The sequence below is a fragment of the Thamnophis sirtalis genome, unplaced genomic scaffold, assembly GCF_051295495.1.
Source record: "Thamnophis sirtalis isolate CommonGarterSnake01/CBP01778 unplaced genomic scaffold, rThaSir2_p1.2 scaffold_3, whole genome shotgun sequence".
NCBI classification, from domain to species: Eukaryota; Metazoa; Chordata; class Lepidosauria; order Squamata; family Natricidae; genus Thamnophis; species Thamnophis sirtalis.
In genome coordinates this window covers 127149348-127168249 of record NW_028261383.1, presented here as the reverse complement: position 1 = coordinate 127168249, position 18902 = coordinate 127149348, and positions in this window count along the sequence as shown.

Sequence of the window (18902 nt, the reverse complement as noted above, 5' to 3'; positions counted from 1 at the left end):
TATCCGACAGAAACTGAACAAATTCCTCAGCTCTTCCCTGCAGGGATTCCCCCACCCCTTCACCTTTCAGGAGGGAGTGGGTCACCCTGAACAGGGCGGCTGGGCGGGATTCCGCGGATGCAATAAGAACAGAAAAATGCCTGTATTTTGCCACCCATATTGCCATTAGATAAGTCCTAATGAAGGCTCTTAGTAGTGTTCGATCAGATTCAGAGTTACTAGTCCTCCAACGTTACTCTAGGTGTCTCTTTTGGCGCTTCATCTCCCGGAGTTCCTCAGTGAACCAAGGTGCCCTCCTGGATCCACTGCCATGGAGAGGCCTCAAAGGCGCAATCCGATCCAGTGCCTCAGTCGCCACAACATTCCAGGCAGCGACTAAGATTCAGTCGGATTGCGGGCAAGGGAGTCAGCTCCCTCTGAAATCCCATCGGGTCCATCAGGCGCCTGGGGCAGAACCACTTAATCGGTTCCACCTCCCTGCAGTGGGGGAGTAGTGTCCAGAAGTCAAGCCTCAGCAAGGAGTGATCTGACCATGACAAGGGCGAGGTCTCTATTCCCCTTAATTCCAGATCACGTCTCCACTGACCTGAGAGAAATATGAGGTCGAGTGTGTGTCCCACTCTATGAGTTGGGCCCTGAACTATTTGGGTCAAGTCCATGGTTGTCATGGAGGCCATGAACTCCTGAGTGTTCACCAAGAGATTAAAGTCCCCCAGCACCATTAGCCTGGGGAACTCTACCGCCAACCTGGCTACTGCCTCTAGTAGCACAGGCAGGGCTGTCGTGAGGCAGCTGGGAGGTAGGTACGTCAAGAACAAGCCCACTTGAACCCCTAGGTCCAACTTCAAGAGAAGAGACTCACACCCCACAATCTCCGGGGCAGGGCTCCTGCGGGGAACTAACAATTCCTGGACAACCATTGCTACTCCCCCACCCCTTCTTTGGTGTCATGGTTGGTGGAGCACCTGGAACCCATCTGGGCACATTTCTGAGAGGGGGACTCCTCCCTCTTGGCCCAGCCAGGTTTCAGTTATACATGCCAGGTCTGCCCCCTCATCTAATATTAAGTCCCAGACGAGGGGAGCCTTATTCACAACAGACCTGGCATTTAGCAGCAGCAACCTGAGACCAGATCTCCTCTGCCACCAGGTTTTCGAGGTGAGCCTGAAGGGCCGGAACAAGGAATCGCTGTAATGTAGTCCTTCTTCCCCGGTAATGGCTAGCCCTACAGCTCCCGTTATATCTGCCCCTCCCAGTTGTAACCGGGATGCTCTGACCCTCTCCCCCCTGTAGACCCCCCCTCTCCCATGGCCCCCATTCTTCCCGGCAGGCAACACACACCATTCACTCTGGTGCGAGGGGCGGATCTGGGCCCCCATCCACTTCTGGTTCTGCACTCAGTGAAGGGAGCTCCAGGTCACACCCCCAGTCCTATCATGTTCACTCAACAAACATTCTGCACAGACACACCCCACAGTAGTTGTTAAAAATACAATACAGTAAAAAGTAGTTAAATTAATTAAATTAAAAGTGGGCGCATTCACTCTCACAATTGTACAATCGTACACTCAGAACACAGGTTAAAACACCGTTCTTGATACCACAAAACACAGGCGGTCAGCACAGTCTGAGGCGGCTGGGGCCGGAATAATTTTGGGGAGAGGAGGATTTCTCGTTCTTTCCACCGCGTAGTTTGAAAATGGCGTAAAAGTTTAAGGGGGCTGAGAGAGTTGGTGCTAGTTGGGAAAAGCAGGTTCCCCATTCTCTTCATCCTTGTCCTCCTTCTCTGTCGGGCCATATGTCGCAGAGCAGTGTGCAAAGCAGCTGGCACGGTAGCAGTTCCTCCTGGCCTGGCATGCTTCAGATCATAAGGTGCAAAGAGCCGAGGGCGCAGCAGCTGGGGCAATGACAAAAAAGGGCCCACACTGATCAAGGCGCCCAGTGGCAACGATGTCCAAGCCGCAGCGAGAGAAGAGGAAGAGGGAGGGAGGGGGAGCCGCGATCAGGATGGCAATGGTGGCAGCAAGAAGGCCAGCCGCCCAGTCCCAAATCACACTGACACAGACTCAGACTCACCAGCTCCACAGCTCCACGAGCAACAGGGCAGGCAGCAGCAGCACAACACAGCACCCTCCCCAAAGTGGCAGGGCCGAACCGCAGCAGCCGGCGCAGATAGGATGGCAGTCACGGCGACCGGGGTGGGGGGGACAGCGGCAAAGGCAGCGCCCCCCAGAACAGCAGGGCCAGGTCGATGGCCCAAGCAGATGAAACAGCGGTCGGCGGCCAGAACAAGCGAGGTGGCGGCAGAGTCGATGGCCCCCCCAAGCAGCAGGGCCGCGGTGGCTGGAGCAGACAGGACGGCAGCAGGGTGGCAGGGTCGGCGCCCCCCCCCCCCCGAAGCAGCAGGGCCAAGCTGCAGCTGCCGAAGCAGAAACAGATGGAAACAGCAGGGCCAGGGCGGTGCCAACAGCAGGCATAACGGCAGTCGCGGCGGCCAGAGCGGGTAGGATGGCGGGCGGAGCTGGCGGGATGGTGACAGGGTCGGTGGCGTTTTCCAAGAGCAGCTCTTTCAGAAGTGATGTTTGCTTCTGCTAGCTGCTTGTCCGGAATCCCCTTATGTTGTTCTTGCCTTATTATCACCCCAATTCAGTCCTCGAGACCTCAGCTCCATATCTTTTGGGCATTTTGCCTCAGAAAAACCTGAGCGGTAAAGCTCGGACAGCCATCTTCCTTGCACATGCGTTCTTGATGATAACATCCTTATGTGATGGGACCTTAGGGCCAATTCTTGCCTCATGTCCATCACCTGATGGCTACAGCACATATTAAATTTCCATGCATTTGAATGACTTTCCAGAGCAATCAGTTGATGTGTTAAGTCATGCAAAGATACAGGCATCCTTAAAAAGCAAACATAGGTAGGGAACCAGCCCATGATAATGTCATGCTGTCATGTTAGATAAACCTCTTAAACACTGCTATAATAACAGAGGCTACAGCTCAATACATATTTTCCCCAAGCTGGTATCATCCAGACCTCAACCTCCCCCAGGTTCAGTCCACTGATTCACACCAGACAAATAAATGAGAACAGAATAGAACAAACATTCACCTACTAAATATTTTGGGTATTTGTTTGTTTATTTATTGTATAAGACTGTCCTACTTGCTATTGGTGATTCTTGGTGGAGTGTGTCAAGAAAAAATGTTAAAACAATAAAGCAAAACTAAATATAACATAGATGGAACAGAACATAATCAAAATATAGCTGGGCTGTGATACTCTCCCTCTCACAATATAATGAATTCATCTTCAATATTGCTCCAATGCAGAGGTGGGTGTGGGGAAGCCAGATCTTCAGCAAGATCTACATCAATTTACCATGATGGTCAACTCATCCAGGAAAACTCACCACGGGACAAAAGTTATATTAATATTGAAGAAATGGTGAAATAGAATCATTAAAGAAAGGCTGCAAAAGGACAAAATGAAATGTTAATGACAAAAAAACCATTTTAATTATTTTAAAGAGTTGAATTGGTGAATTGTCCCATAGCGAGCTGGCTGCAGCAAGTTAGCATGGTGGATTGGCCAAGGCATATTGTCTTATTCTGCTGTGTAAAGGAAACTCTCCTTCTCACAACAGAATGGGCCCATCTGTTTGTTGTGGTTGTTAGTTGCGAAGTTGTGTTCAACCCATTGTGACCCTATGGACAATGTTCCTCCAGGCCTGCCTGTCCTCTATCATCCTCTGGAGTCCATTTAAGCTCACGCCAACTGCTTCAGTGACTCCATCCAGCCACCTCATTCTCTGTTGTCCCATTCTTCTTTTGCCCTCAATCATTCCCAGCATTAGGCTCTTCTCCAGTGAGTCTCTTATATTGCTCTAATGCACAGCAAAAAAAAAAAAAAAAGCCAGATCTTCAGAAGTATAATAAAGTTGGGGCCACCTCAACCTCAGGGCAGGGGAGGACAGCGGGGGCAGGGGGAGGGGTGAAATTCAGCAGGTTCTGACAGGTTTTAGAGAACTGGTAGAGGAAATTTTGAGTAGTTCGGAGAACTGGCAAATGCCACCTCTGGCTCTGAGTGGGGTGGGAATGGAGATTTTGCAGTATCCTTCCCCTACCACGCTCACCGAGCCACACCCACATAACTCGTAGTAAAAAAAAATTGAATTTCTCCACTGGGGTGGTGGTTTTGCTTTTTAAAGGGCAGGCACAGTAACAGAGAAGGGACACCTTCTAAGTCCCATTAGATGCTACTGCTTCAAGAAAGAGAAGAGAATGCCCATTGCCCAACCCGTGTGAACTCCCTCCTGGGATGTATAGAGGTAACAAGATATAGGTGGTCCCAACCCCCAGCCATATTCCATGTAGAGTTTTCTAGGATGTTGAATTACAGAAGTCCACAGCTTCTCAACCAATACAGATTTCCAAAGGTTATTATTTTATTTGGAAGGAGATAGTATATCTTTATGTTTTCTTTCTTAAAGAATATAATTTTATTAAACTTCTTAAACAAGAAAATAAAAACTAATACAAACTAATATAAAGCAAGGAAGAAAAAGAAAAGGAAAGAAATGAAAGAAAAGGCAAAAAGTGCAAAAAGAGAGGGAAAAAAGTTGAAGACAAATGGAAAAGAAAGAAAAAAGATACAAAGAAGTTGCTTCTGATATTTTTTCCACAGCGTTTGTAAGTACAGTACATCTTCCTTTTCACTATCCCACATCCCAATTGCATAACTAATGCAGTCAGGTCTCCCTGGCCATAAACCAGCAGTCCAGAAGTACATATTGTGCTTTTTGTACGGAAGAAACACAAATGTTTAACTGCTTGGTTAGATGTAGGATCTGATAACTTTAACCTAATCCTGCAGAAAGGGGGGGGGACCCTACAGTTGAACGTTCTAACAGCTATTCATATCCCTTTGATTTACCTTGAAATCCGCAGCGATAGATTAGAAAGTTGCTGGTAGTCGTGCCAGAACAGGACCCAAGGGGCAGTGTGATGTAAGAGGGAAAGACTCAATGCTTATTCAAGTTTAGAAAATTAAAGGGACCGCGCCGAAAGCTTGACTGCAGTGTACCTCTCTCTCTCTCTCTCTCTTCCTCTCTCCTTCCCTCCCTTTCTCCCTCCCTCCCTCCCTCTCTCTCTTCCTCTCTCCCTCCCTCCCTCTCTCCCTCTCACTCTCTCCCCCTCCCCCTCTCTCTTTCCGCAGTTTACCTCGGATGCCGTGCTATCAGTACTGCAGATTGGTGCTATATGAACGGTGCTGGAAAGGTTACGAAGCTTTCGGACTTTGCGGGCCCGCTGCTTTGACCCTTCCAATCTTGACACGGGAGCTAACCTTGGTGCTGAAAGCGCTCCGCGATCTTTCGAACCATACCGAAGCTCCGGGACTACAAGTTTGTTTAGCTCTTTGCGACCTTGCGTCCCAACCCACCCGCCCTTTTTGTTTTTACCGTTGTTCCATTTTCACTTTTTTTCCTTTTCCGGATTAGCAGGGAGATCTAGCAGGCGCGAGCTGTGCTTGCTTGCTGCATTGAGGTTTGGCCCAGAGCCGTTTGCTTTTAGCACTAGCGCAAGAAAATTCATCTTAAAAAAAAAAAAGGAATGGAGACTTACTGGGGATATCAGAGTGGGGCTGGGTGCCCTTATTCCTACTCGGAGCTGGGTGCCAATGAGTTTGGTATCCAAAATTCCAGTTACTATAATGAAGATATACTGCATAAGGTATGTACATCTGGGATTGGGGGTGGGAGAGAACATAGAGATGGAAAAGGGATAATATTCTAGACATAAACAAGGAAGTTGCACTTTTGAAAAGAGGGGATTGGTAAATGCTGAAAAGTCATTTTAAAGGGATATTATACTGTAGATATGTTACTTTGCAAGTTGGTTGAACGGGGCAAATAAATACTTGGCTTCCAAGAATCTGCAGGTCTCCTTAAGTATAGTTTATTTTAAGAGAAGAAGAGAGAGAGGATGAGATCAGTGTTGCTAAAAGAAATTGTGTTAATTGCAATTGAACCTTTCCTTTTAACTTAAAAGGAAAGAAAGGAAGTTGAGACTAACTAACCTCATCAACTTGAACTCAGTGAACTCAGTCATGGTAGCTTAATTTCTCTGTTGTTTTCATGCAAGAAATTCTAATATAAACCTGCCTGTTCTTTCCCCCCTAAATTAGTACTGTTGAGCCTCTTCTAAGTAATCTTAGTCTTGAGTTGGGTAAGATAGCAGCACAATATTATCGAAGAGAACTCTTAACTGTGAATGTAAATATATGCAGTGTTCCCAAGTCCTAGATAGTAAGCACGAGTGCTGAATTTTATGGGACATTCATGTCAGGCTTTGGTTTTATTTATAGAATTCCATAAAGAACAGCTTTGCCACAAAAAAAACACCCCTCAACCCTTTCATTTTGTCAGAAAATTTTGAAGAATAGTTTTGTTTGGGGTCTACTGTATTGTAAACACAACACAGATGTTGGATAACCATTAGGCCTGTGTTTATTTCCCAATTCTAATGAGGACAATTTGGGAAGCAAAGACAAAGGAAGAGATAGGATGTCAGGATGTCTTTGCAATAATGGAATCTAATGTGATTTTTTTGGAAACTTTCCAAGTGAAATATATTGTTCCATTCTGTAATTAAAGCCTTTTATGGAAAGCCATCATTAATCATATTATGGCATTTTTAATTCTGTAGTATGAATTTTTAAGCAGAAGAGCAGCCCAATGTGAGTTTTAAATACAGAGCGGAAGTCCAGGCCATACATGCTGGCTTTATATCTACAAATCCCCAAATTTGCTATACTAACCACAGTATTGTATTTTTTTTTTAAAAAAAATCATTATGCAATATAATGAACAGAATCTTCATGCAGATCTTGCCAATCAATATGTATAGTTAGAGACTGAGGAAGCTCAGGAACACTGTGCTCAGGAACAGGAATAGAAACAGCAAACCCTTCATATTCATTTACGGGACATTCCCTATTTGAAGTAAACCAATAAATACAATTTTGTTCCTATTATTATCCCTGTATTTTGTACCTCCATTGCTTCCCTGGTTATGGTACCATATTGTAATCCTCAAACAGTGTATTCCAATCATTCTAAAAATTCTGACTTTTAAAATAAGGCTTTGTTCATGCTAACTATGCATACTTCTTCAGTTGAGTCAATCTTGAGCCGGTCAGGATCGAACGTCTGGAAGTGGGAAGAGTATTGCCTGCAATACTGCATTCTAACCACTGTGCCGCCATGGCTCCTAATTTTGAAAGATTATACATTTAAAATAACAGATAAAATACTTAAAAACACTTCATTCTACAGACAGTCCAAAGTTTATGAATAAACTATGCTGCAGCATGCTGAAAGTTAACCATTAATGGGATACCTCTCTGCAGTCACAGTGCTGCTGTTTATGAAATCTAAGAATTGTCATAATTTCAGGGTTAAGAAAATACGTTGAGCTATGTTACTAGGTTCTAACTGACAGGATCTCAATCTAGTTCTCAATCTATTATGCAAGGATCTATGAGAGCCTTTTAATTATGGTGAGCAATACAAATTTGAGGAATGAATGTAGGAATAAGTGATATTTTGGACCAAAATCAATATAACATGAAAGTTATGTTATGTTATGTTATGTTTATTTAATTTGTATGACGCCCCACTCCCGAGAGACTCGGGGCAGCTAACAACCAGAGGAAGGGGGGATACAATAAGACAAAAGATAGACAGAGTAAAAACAACAGTCATAATGATTCAAGTGGGGCTGGAATTTCATCAGCCCCAGGCCTGCCGGAACAACCAGGTCTTCGTGGCTTTGCGGAAAGCCTGGAGGGTAGTGAGGGTCCGGATCTCCACGGGGAGATCATTCCAGAGGGCCAGAGCAGCCACAGAGAAGGCCCTCCATGGGGATTTGCCAGTCGGCATTGGCTGGCGGATGGAATTCAGAGGAGGCCTAATCTGTGGGATCTGATCGGTCATAGGGAGGTAATTGGCAGGAGGCAGTCTCTCAAGTACCCAGGTCCGATACCATGTAGGGCTTTAAAGTTGTGATGAATTACTGGTAATTTAAAAAAAAATATGAAGGCATACCAGGAATTTGATATTTTGATTGAAATATGCATGCAAAAGTAGCTTAACTCAGCTTTTTCTAACTTGGATATGCTCCAGATAAATAAATGAATAAATAAATAAATAAATAAATAAGGATTTTTGTTGGTTGATTTATTAGATAGATGGATGGATGGATGGATGGATGGATGGATAGAAAGAAAGAAAGAAAGAATGAAAGAAGAAAGAAAGAAAATCAACCAACAAAAACCCTAATTTATTTATTTGTCTATTTATTCATTTATTTATCTGGAGCGCGTATGTATGTATGTATGTATGTATGTACCATTGGTGGGATTCAAATTTTTTTACTACTGGTTCTGTGGGCGTGGCTTGGTGGGCACAGGTTGGCTTGGTGGGCGTGGCAGGGGAAGGATACTGTGAAATCTCTATTCCCTCCCCACTCCAAGGGAAGGTTACTGCAAAATCCCCATTTCCTCCTGATCAGCTGGGACTTGTATAGATGGGGTGGAACCAGTCAGAGGTGGTATTTACCAGTTCCCTGAACTACTAAAAATTTCCACTATCGGTTTTCTAGAACTACTCAGAACCTGTGGAATACCACCTCTGGTACGTATGTATGTACACACACAGACAGACATATCATACCCAATTTATAATTTTTTATATGAACTTCAAGAATTCTCCTCCTGGCATGGAAATTGCTGACAATCCTGGGAACAGAATTTCATACATTTGAAAGCAGTAAGATTATGGAAAGTTTTTATACTATTGTTCCAATCTGATCTGCCGTACTTCTTGCTTCCAAAGTTTCTAGTGGCCATCTTGTGTCTCTACATCTTCCCAAGGGGCACAAATTAGTCTAAGGAAGAGAAAGTTCAGACTTTAAAAAATGAGATTGTGTGAGAAAGTAAAACTGGGGCTGCTGTCTGCACTTTGTAAAAGCAGCTGCAGCCAAGCAGAAACACTTTCCACTCCCACTTCCTCAGTTCTTTTCCCAAAGGGCTGTAAAAGTTTACAGTCTCAGAAACTGAGAGGAGACAGGTACATTTTGTAGGCTCCTAGGGAAGGGAAAGCTAATACAGATAGTATAGGAGTCTGCAGGCAATAAAGAGAAGATAGCAAGCAGGTGAGGAAGAGGGAGGTTACAACCATTATGGGCAAACAAGAGGATTGTCAATCAACTGCCAACACCACAAGCTAAGGACTGAAGATCCAAGACTTCTTATTTGTGGCTACTTCAACTTGCAAAGCCTAGGAGAGCGGAGTTAATTCAGGATAAAAGCCAATTGTTGGGGAAGATGTGTGCTACAGCAATGCATACAGTTAACTCCTATGGTGTCAGATGTCCAGGATTTGGAAAACAAATAAACTTACAGATGGGAACCACTTCCCCAATCTTGCAGTAACAGTGCTGCACGGGCTGGATGCATCATGTGCTGGCCACACCCACATCCAGTTTAGCAAAGGGGGAAAAAGTCCTGATACATCACATGATGCTGCCATGACGATGTGAATTTGACACCCCTGGTGTAGGCTGATTTCACTGGGAACCATTTTCTATAAAACTGCAAGCCATTCACCAAACTCCTAATGCCGCATGGCTTTATCTTTTGCTGATTCTTCCAAATTGGCAGAAAGTAAGATGCTTATGGGACATGGTGGCTCAGCGGTTAAGACGCTGAGCTTGTTGATCAGAACGGTCAGCAATTTGGCGGTTCGAATCCCTAGTGCTGCATAACGGAGTGAGCTCCTGTTACTTGTCCCAGCTTCTGCCAACCTAGCGTTTGAAAGTATGTAAAAATGCAAGTAGAAAAATAGGGATCACTTTGGTGGGAAGGAAACAGTGTTCTGTGTTCCTTTGGCATTTAGTCATGCTGGCCACATGACTATGGAGACATCTTCGGACAGCGCCGGCTCCTAGGCTTAGAAATGGAGATGAGCACTGCCCCCTAGAGTCAGGAACGACTAGCACATATTTACGAGGGGAACCTTTACCGTTACCTTTTAAGATGCTTATGGATCACTGCCAGGTGTGCCTAAACTATATCTGTTGTTGTCTTGCTATTGTTTATTCCTTCCACAGCTTGAAAAATGACAGAAATAAATCATAGAACTGAAAATACAGAAGGGATATGAATGCTTTGTAGCTTAGTATATCTCAACATTCCTGGCTATTAAGATGTAAGCATACGCTTCAGCCAAATAAGGTACACTAGAAAGGAAAAAGAAGAGGGCCTTAAGAAGTGCTAGAAATATGAACACATTATCCCTAAATAGTGAATCCTTCCCCTGAACTGGCAAATCAATTATGAACAAGATATTATTTTTTATTTCCAGGATAACGTTTGTGGCTGGTAACCAACTCTTTCCTTGCTGGCAAAAACTGGTGCCCCATTTGGCAAGACATAGGGGATTTCAAATTGGCGGTTGATGAATTTCTGAGAATTATACATTATGTGATGAACAAATATTTGGTTTCAACCCTAACCCTAACCCTGCCTTTCAATATTTCCTTGAGCAAACCCTGTATCATCTTGACTGATAGTGAAGTTTTGGCTCCTGATCATAATTTCTCCACAGAAATTATTTGTCAGAAAGCTGACAACAATTAGGGAGACCTTTCATTATAAAGATTTAATCATAAGCTTTACATTAGATCAGAGGTGGGTTCCTACCAGTTCACACCTATTCAGTAGAACCGGTTCGTCAAATCTACCGAACCAGTTAGAAGAGGTTCCACCAATGGACCTGGAAAGCAGGCCACACCTACAGAAGAGGTTCCAAAAAATTTTGAAACCCACCACTGCATTAGATGTTTGTGATGTGGCTGGATGACAGACATAACTTCATAGATTCTGCTAATCCATGTGAAAAACTTGGCAGAAGTTACAAAGATATAAATTCAGGTTGAAAATTAGGAAGCATTTCCTGATGATAAAAATGATCAACCATCCAACCTTGCATCACAGTGTGGTCTGCTCCCCTTCACTGGAAGTTTTTCAACTTTTCATCAGTTTGGTCTATTAGTTAAGGCATCATTGGGACAATGAGTGCTAGTCCTACCCTAGGCATGGAAGTTGACTGAGTTTTGATGTGGGAAAAATAGGAGAAGGATGGAGTACTAGGTATTGCTTGAAGGAGTCATTTACAAAACATACTAAAGGCAGGTTAAGCAATTGGATAAGAGGCAGCTTATTAGAGCAGAAGGAATGTGGGCATGGCCAACATCTTCAAAGGGATCTTCCCTACTTTCTTGGGATGTGAAGGGAATGGGGGAAGAAATTTACTTTCAGATTGGCAAGATTTAGAAACAATGTAACCAGTGGTGGGTTCCTCTTCCCGTTGCTACCAGTATGCTGCGCACAGGGCGAGGCATCCTGATCGTGTATGCGTGCTGTGCATGCATGCACTCCACCGCCCCTGCAACACCCAGCTGCTTGTCGGAGGTCGTACAGGCACCACATGCTGTGCGCACATGCACAATTGGCCCGTTGCTTTAAAAACAGGTATGGAATGCGGGGGGTGGGGTGGGCCAAATGAGCCACCATACTGGTATGGTGGTCGCTGCTCCGGCTTCTACCGGTATGGCCGTACTGGCTGGAACCCACCACTTAATGTAACCTTATAATAAAGTAGAATTATTCATCTGGGTGTGCTTCTTGTCTGTACCACCTTACAAAGCTGACAATAGGAGCTTGCTTACTTTTGCATAACTCCTCAAATTTGGATAGAGGCAGTCAGTATTGCTTACCCAGTCATGAAAAAGGAACAGGAAATTGTTTTGCCTTAAATCAGTGTTGCTTAAATATTTCACCCTGAAAATCAATGACAGGCTGTTAGTTGCCTTTGACACAATGCATTACCTCTTTCCATTCTTTGTTTATTGTGCAGTTGCATTGCCCTGATCATATGACATGAGAGGGGGGGGTGGAGAGAGAAGTTGCTGTGGAGAGGGGCTTTAAAACTGCCATATCACCATTCCCCTTAAAAGACCTGTGGCTGAAATCTGGGAATTAAATGGTAAGGTGAAGCAAGCATTCTCACCAATAGCAAAATGAAAGATCCACAAACTGTATAATTAAAGAAAGAAAGTATTATAAAATTGTAGATAAATTAGCACCGCACTAAGTGGAAAAAAATCGATTTAACTTTCAAGCAAAGCTAATGTTTGGGAATTACATAGATCTGACATTATTTCTAATTTCTAGAAGCTCTACTTCTAGAGCTTCTTGTGGAAGAATAAGGAAAATCTATGATCAGATATTAAACAGATTTGATCTACATATAATCCAATTAAACTGGGAAACTTGTTTAGTAGTACAAATCTAGCTTTGAGTTGTTTAGGCAAGCTTACAGACAAATATATGAAATATGTGAAAGAAGTACTGGCATAATTCTAATTGTTATAAGCACTATAATAGTTTATCTAGCCTAGCAGAGAAAGAAGCAAATAAGGGAAAGAATGGAGGAGTAGTTGGCATAACTATAATCAACTTCAGAATTAGAAACCACCCTCCCCCCCCAAAGCAAAAACTTGCACAAAAATAAAAGAACCATTGTAACGAAACATGGCCAAATCAGAATTAATGAGCAGTCCAGAATGGCTATTCTTTCCTTCTTCCTATCCTATTAAACACATCCAATGTGAGATCAAATTTTAGAATATTTCATTGAGAATATAAATCCAGGTAAGGGATATTATCATTTAAAACAGGGAGATGAACAATATCAAGCACTGTGCACTGTGACATATTTTAGAACAGTGACCCTAGGGCCCAGAGGTGGTATTCAGCAGATTCTGACCAGTTCTGGAGAACTGGTAGCAGAACTGGTAGCGGTTCTGACCAATTCTGGAGAACTGGTAGTGGTTCAGAGTACCAGTAAATACCACCTCTGACTGGCCCTGCTTCCATCTATTCTGTGCCTCCCAAGTCCCAGCTGATCGGGAGGGAATGGGGATTTTGCAGTATCCTTCCCCTGCCATGCCCACCAAGCCACGCCCACAAAACCAGTAGTAAAAAAATTGAATCCCACCATTGCTATGGGGTCTACATTAAGTTTCATTTTATTCTGGCAGTCAAGTGGTCCTATTGCAGAATCAGGAAATCGTGTGGTTCTTCTGACTGGACAGAGTGACTCAGTTGCTTCTTTGCATTTTGTCAGTTATTCCTCACAGATACATTGGATAGATTAATAACTTACCTTGGCTAAGTGGAAAATAGACTTCCATGATCACATTGCAAATTAGCCTTCCTATAGATCCCCAAAGGAAAAGGAAAATGAGTGAATACCCTGCAAGGAAAGCGTGAACCATAGTGTCATATTGGAAAAGCTTGATAGAATTAATAATGTATAGCAGTGTAATGCTAAAGGTCTTCCTTTTGTAGGACAGTTGTCCTGTATGAGCCCATCAAACAACACAGATTATTCTGTGAGTGAGATGGGTGGTTTCTAAATTTTTTATAGAATAAGAATAAGAATAGAATAGAATAGAATTCTTTATTGGCCAAGTATGATTGGACACACAAGGAATTTGTCTTTGGTGCATATACTCTCAGTGTACATATCTATATATAAACATCAGTATTGCATAACCAAGGATCAGATTATGGGATGCTCATGTTTCCTGGCTATTTTGAGGGTGGAGGAATTCTGCATTGAAAAAAATGGAATGGCAGACATATAACAATATGCCTGTCAAAACCTACTGCTATCTTTTAAGACAGACAGCATTTTAAACAACCAGGCAACTCCCTGACTCCAATTTTCAAGAAAGATATTCTGAGTGCATTTGGCTTGTAATAGGATTATCCAACCAGCCCATTTTCTACCAGGCTGTACAAATGTTTGTAGTCAAAGAGCAACCTATGAATCAGAAGGTGGGTGAGCATGCAGTGGGGCCAGTAGGAGATCCTTGCAAGCAATCCACCTCAGTTTTCCCAAGAATTCGGCAGCTGCCCTCCATGCCTGCCATACAATCTCAGAATTGACTGAGAAATGACTGATACAAGATGTTCCTCAGAGGTGCTCTATACATGGCCACTTACACTCTGGATCATATTTTATTCTATATCTGGTACCTTGCCCAATTCTAGTAATACAGGTCAGTTTCATAAATATTTGATTCTTAAATCCATTCATTGGCTTATTTTCAAGTTAAAGCTGCACTAATTCTTGTATGCATTTTCCCCAGTGGTGAAATTCATTTTTTTTTACTATTGGTTCTGTGAGCGTGGCTTGGTGGGCATGGCAGGGGAAGGATATTGCAAAATCTCCATTCCCACTCCAATCTGGGGCCAGCTAGAGGTGGTATTTGCCAGTTCTCCAAACTACTCAAAATTTCCACCACTGGTTCTCTAGAACCTGTAAGAACCTGCTGAATTTCACCCCTGATTTTCCCCTTTTCTATGTATTTTTGCATGCAACTTTCTCCAACAGATGCATTGTTAATTTCAGTTTTTTAACTGATGGTTGCATCCCAAGATTTAGTGCGCAAAGTAAAAGATTAGACCTGTTAGGTCTCTTCCAACTGTACAAATAGTATTAATTTGGGAAATTGTGATGAGTAAGCTGCACAAAGCATTCAAAAGAGCATTAATAAGAATGGAAGGCTTGCCTAGACTTTGAAGACTATTCCTGGTTGTCCAAATGTTTCTTAAATGACTCTATTCAGTGTTCATATAGAGACAGGAATCAGATGGGACACCACAAGGATCCTATACTCTTCTAAAAAAGATAAAGGTAAATGTTTCCCCTGTCCAGTCATGTCTCACTCTAGAGGTCAGTGCTTATCTTCATTTCCTAACCGAAGGAGCCTGAAGATGTTTGAAGATGCTTTTGTGGTCATGTGGCTGGCATGACTACACACTAAGGCATATTGAATGCTATTACTTTCCCACCCAAGTGGTACCTATTTATCTACTTGCAATTGCATGCTTTTAAAACTGCTAGGTTAGCAGGAGCTGGAGCAAGGATGGGAACTCACCTTATAAAGTGGCCCTTGTGCCTCAAACTGCCGACCTTCCAGTCAACAAGCCCAGTGTCTGAACTTCTAGGCCACCTCATCCCTGTTGTACTCTTCTAGACCTTTGGCCACCAAATGAGAAGGAAGGACTCACTGGAGAAGAGATGGGAAATGCTGGGAAAGACTGATGGCAAAAGAAGAAGGGGAAGACAGAGAATGAGGTGGCTGGATGGAGTCACCGAAGCAGTTGGCATGAGGTTAAATGGACTCCAGAGGATGGTAGAGGACAGGAAGGCCTGGAGGAACATTGTCTATAGGACATAACTTTGCAACTAACAACAACAAAAGTCCTTTATTAATGACTTACCTAGATAAAAAAAGTGGAGGGAACACTTACTCCTAGCTGGACAAACATTAGAGAAAGTGTGTTTGCTTTAAATGGAGCTTGAAAAGACCTTTCTCAGAGCTCTTACTGAATCTGAGAAAGATAGGCCATGAGATTCTTCTCTTCTAATATTTCCAGTAAGAGCAAGCAGCTGGACTGTTTCTGCTGCTGGTGGTCAGCCATGACAATGTAACACAGTTGGACAGCTCTCTAGTCTTAAAGTGGATGGTAGCTGCTGGAGATATAATTCCGAACTCTGTGGACACAGGGAAGCTTAATCAGGGTGAATTTAATCATCCAGCATCCATGATCTGGCATCAAACCAGAAATGACATCAACCTGCTCAGTTGTGCCCTAGTCTTGGCCACTTTATAGGCAAGTGCTCTCCATGCAATCTCTAATAGCAACCTCTATTTGGCTTGCTGAGATGAATGTCTCCAGAGAAGAACTTTTGTCCTCCTGAGATTTTGGCTCTCTTTCCAGCTTAACACAACCTCTAGTTCTGTTGGCTAGCCAGGGACAGGAGTTTAATTTCCCAAACAAATAGAAGGGAATTTCTGATTTCCATCAGAAACTGGGAATGCATATGAATCCCTGCCGTGTTCAGGCTTCAGCTACAGCCCTGCTTTGTTTTCCAGCTAGTCAACATACAGCATCTGGAACAGACAGTCTCTATGAGTGATATTTATTCAAGAAGCATAAGTAGGTCTTAGATGAGGCAATACCTGGAACAAGCTCAGTCAGTGAATCCTTTCCTTTTACTACCACAGCAGAAGAAGGTGCAAAGAACACAGTTAATCCACTTACCATATTTTTGGAGTAAAAAACACACCTTTCCCCCCTAAAAGAGCATGGAAATGTTGATGCATCTTATACAAAGAATACAGCCATTTTTGGCCTCCTGAAACCTTGTCCCTGTGTCCCATTTTTATGAAAAATAGGCAAAAATGGGCCGTTCTTCACCAAAACAGGGGTGTTTTTGCCTTCCCCAACCTCCCCAGAAGCACTCTGCAGGCTTCAGCAGGGCTGGGGGAAGAGACAAATTCCCCCATTTTGGTGAAAAAAGGGGGTGTTTTTGCCTTACCCCAGCCCTGCTGAAGCCTGCAGAGTGCTCCTGGGGGCTGGGGGAAGACAACAAAAAATTTCTTACTTACCTCTTCAAAATCTTGGTGTGTTTAAACACAGGTATCTTATAGTCCAAAAAATACGGTAATGTAACTGCACTAATGCTTGATATCTGTCCAGTTACCATTTCTATTCTGTGGAACTGCAAAGGTTGCTAAACCCATATCAGATTAGCAGATTAAAAGAGTTGGAAGGGACCTTGTAGGTCTTCTAGTCCAACCCCCCCCCACCTAAGCAGGAGACCAGTCTCTTCTTGAAAGTCTCAGGTGATGAAGCCCCCACAAGTTGCGAAGGCAACTTCTGTTCCACTGGTTGATTTCACTGTCAGAAAATTTCTCCTGTTTTCTAGGTTGAATCTCTCCTTGAGCAGTTTCCATCCATTATTCCTTGTTTGGCCTTCAGGTGCTTTGGAAAATAGGTTGACCCCCACTCCTCTCTGTGACAGCCCCTCAAATATTGGAACACTGCTATCATATCTTTCCTGGTCCTTCTCTTCTCTAGAATAGCCATGCCCAGTTCCTGTAACTGTTCTTCATGTTTTAATCTCCAGTCTCTTAATCATCTTTGTTGCTCTTGTCTGCACTCTTTCTAGAGTCTCAATGTCTTTTTTGTAGTGTGGTGACCAAAATTGGATGCAGTATGCTAGGTGTGGTCTTACTAAGGCTTTATAGAGTGGTATTAGTACCTCACTTGATCTTGATTGAATCCCTCTGTTAATGCAACTTTTGGATTGCATTGGATTTTTTTGGCTGCTGCCACACACTGCTGGCTCATATTTAATTGGCCGTCCACTAAGACTGCAAGATCCCTCTCACAGCCATTGCTATTAAGCCTGGTTTCACCCAGACTATATGTGTACATTTGGTTTTTCTTGCCTAAGTGCAAGATATCAGTTTTGATATTAACATTAACCTTGGTGAGAGCATGTTTCTGGGCCATATTATTAGGTTTATTGGTGACTCAGGCTGAGGTTCTAAACTTTTCTGGAGGAAAACTCCTGCCTTAGATGTATAAGTATCTTTATTATGTCTGAAAATGAATGCTGTTGCTTGATGTTTAGGAAACACGGGTAGTCTTCAACTTGTGACCAAAACCGAGCCTAAAATTTATGTTCGTGAGGCATTTGTTAAGTGAGTTTTGCCCCATTTTACAACCTGTCTTGCCACAGTTGTTAAGTGAATCACTGCCATTTATAAATTAGTAACCTGGTTGTTAAATGAATCTGATTTCCCCATTGACTTTGCTTGCCGGAGGTCACAAAAAGTGATCACATGACCTTGGGACACTGCAACAGTCAGTGCCAAGTGTTTGAATTTTGATCACATGATCATGGGGATGGTGCAAATGTCATAAAGCGGTCATAAGTCACTTTTTAGTGCCATTGTAACTTTGAATGGTCACTAAACAAACTGTTGTAAGTCGAGGACTACCTGTATAGCATTAAAAGCCTTTTTCCTGCCGTATTAATCTTTTAAGAGAATTGGGCTACAAAGAACAGTATAAAGCAAGGGTAGCTGTATAATAAACTGTATAATGTAATTGTAACAGCATAATTACTGTAAGTTTATAGTGAACAGTGGCTGTCTGGGGAATCCTGGGAGTTGAAGTCCACATATCTTAAAGTAGCTGAGGTTGACGATGACTACTTACTCAAAGCCGCTAAACCCTAAAGGCCTTCTGGGAAAGTCATATTCTAACTCTTCTTCAGAAAGCTGTAGGATCTCACACCCTCACATGCCCAGCCTTCTCATCCTGGTTCCAGGCTCTACTTCTTTTAGGGTTTTGGATTATTTCTTCTCATGGGCATTTCATTCACTCTTCTCTTTATGATAACTCAGCCACTCTTGTCTTCTCGCCTTGGGGAAGTTTTTTGGTGCCTGTTCCCAAGAACCTGTTTGGAAAAGGGCTGGGAATTTCCTTTGGGAATTGCTCCCCACAGGGGAAGGGACCTTGAAGCTTGCTTCCTGGGCCAAAAAACCCACTAACTTCCTACTAACCACTTGTATGTCTTTTGGTGCGGATATTTTACATTACAGCCCAAATCCTCTTGGTTGATTGGAACTCAACAATCCACTGAAATAAGAACAAGAACCAAATACAGGTGGTCTCACACCAGTAGAAGAAATCTATGGCTTTTATTTCCTTCTGCTACAAATGATGGAGAGAGAGAAAAACTAAGCAAGGATGTTTACCTGCCAGGTTAATCAGACAGATACCTGCAGAATTGCTTAGGTACTCTGCTGGATTTAAATAGTCCGTGTGCTTGAATGAATCCTGAGGCTATTGGCAAGGTTGTCCTAAGGGAGGAGCAAATCCAGGGGATTTTCTAAGTGTTGAA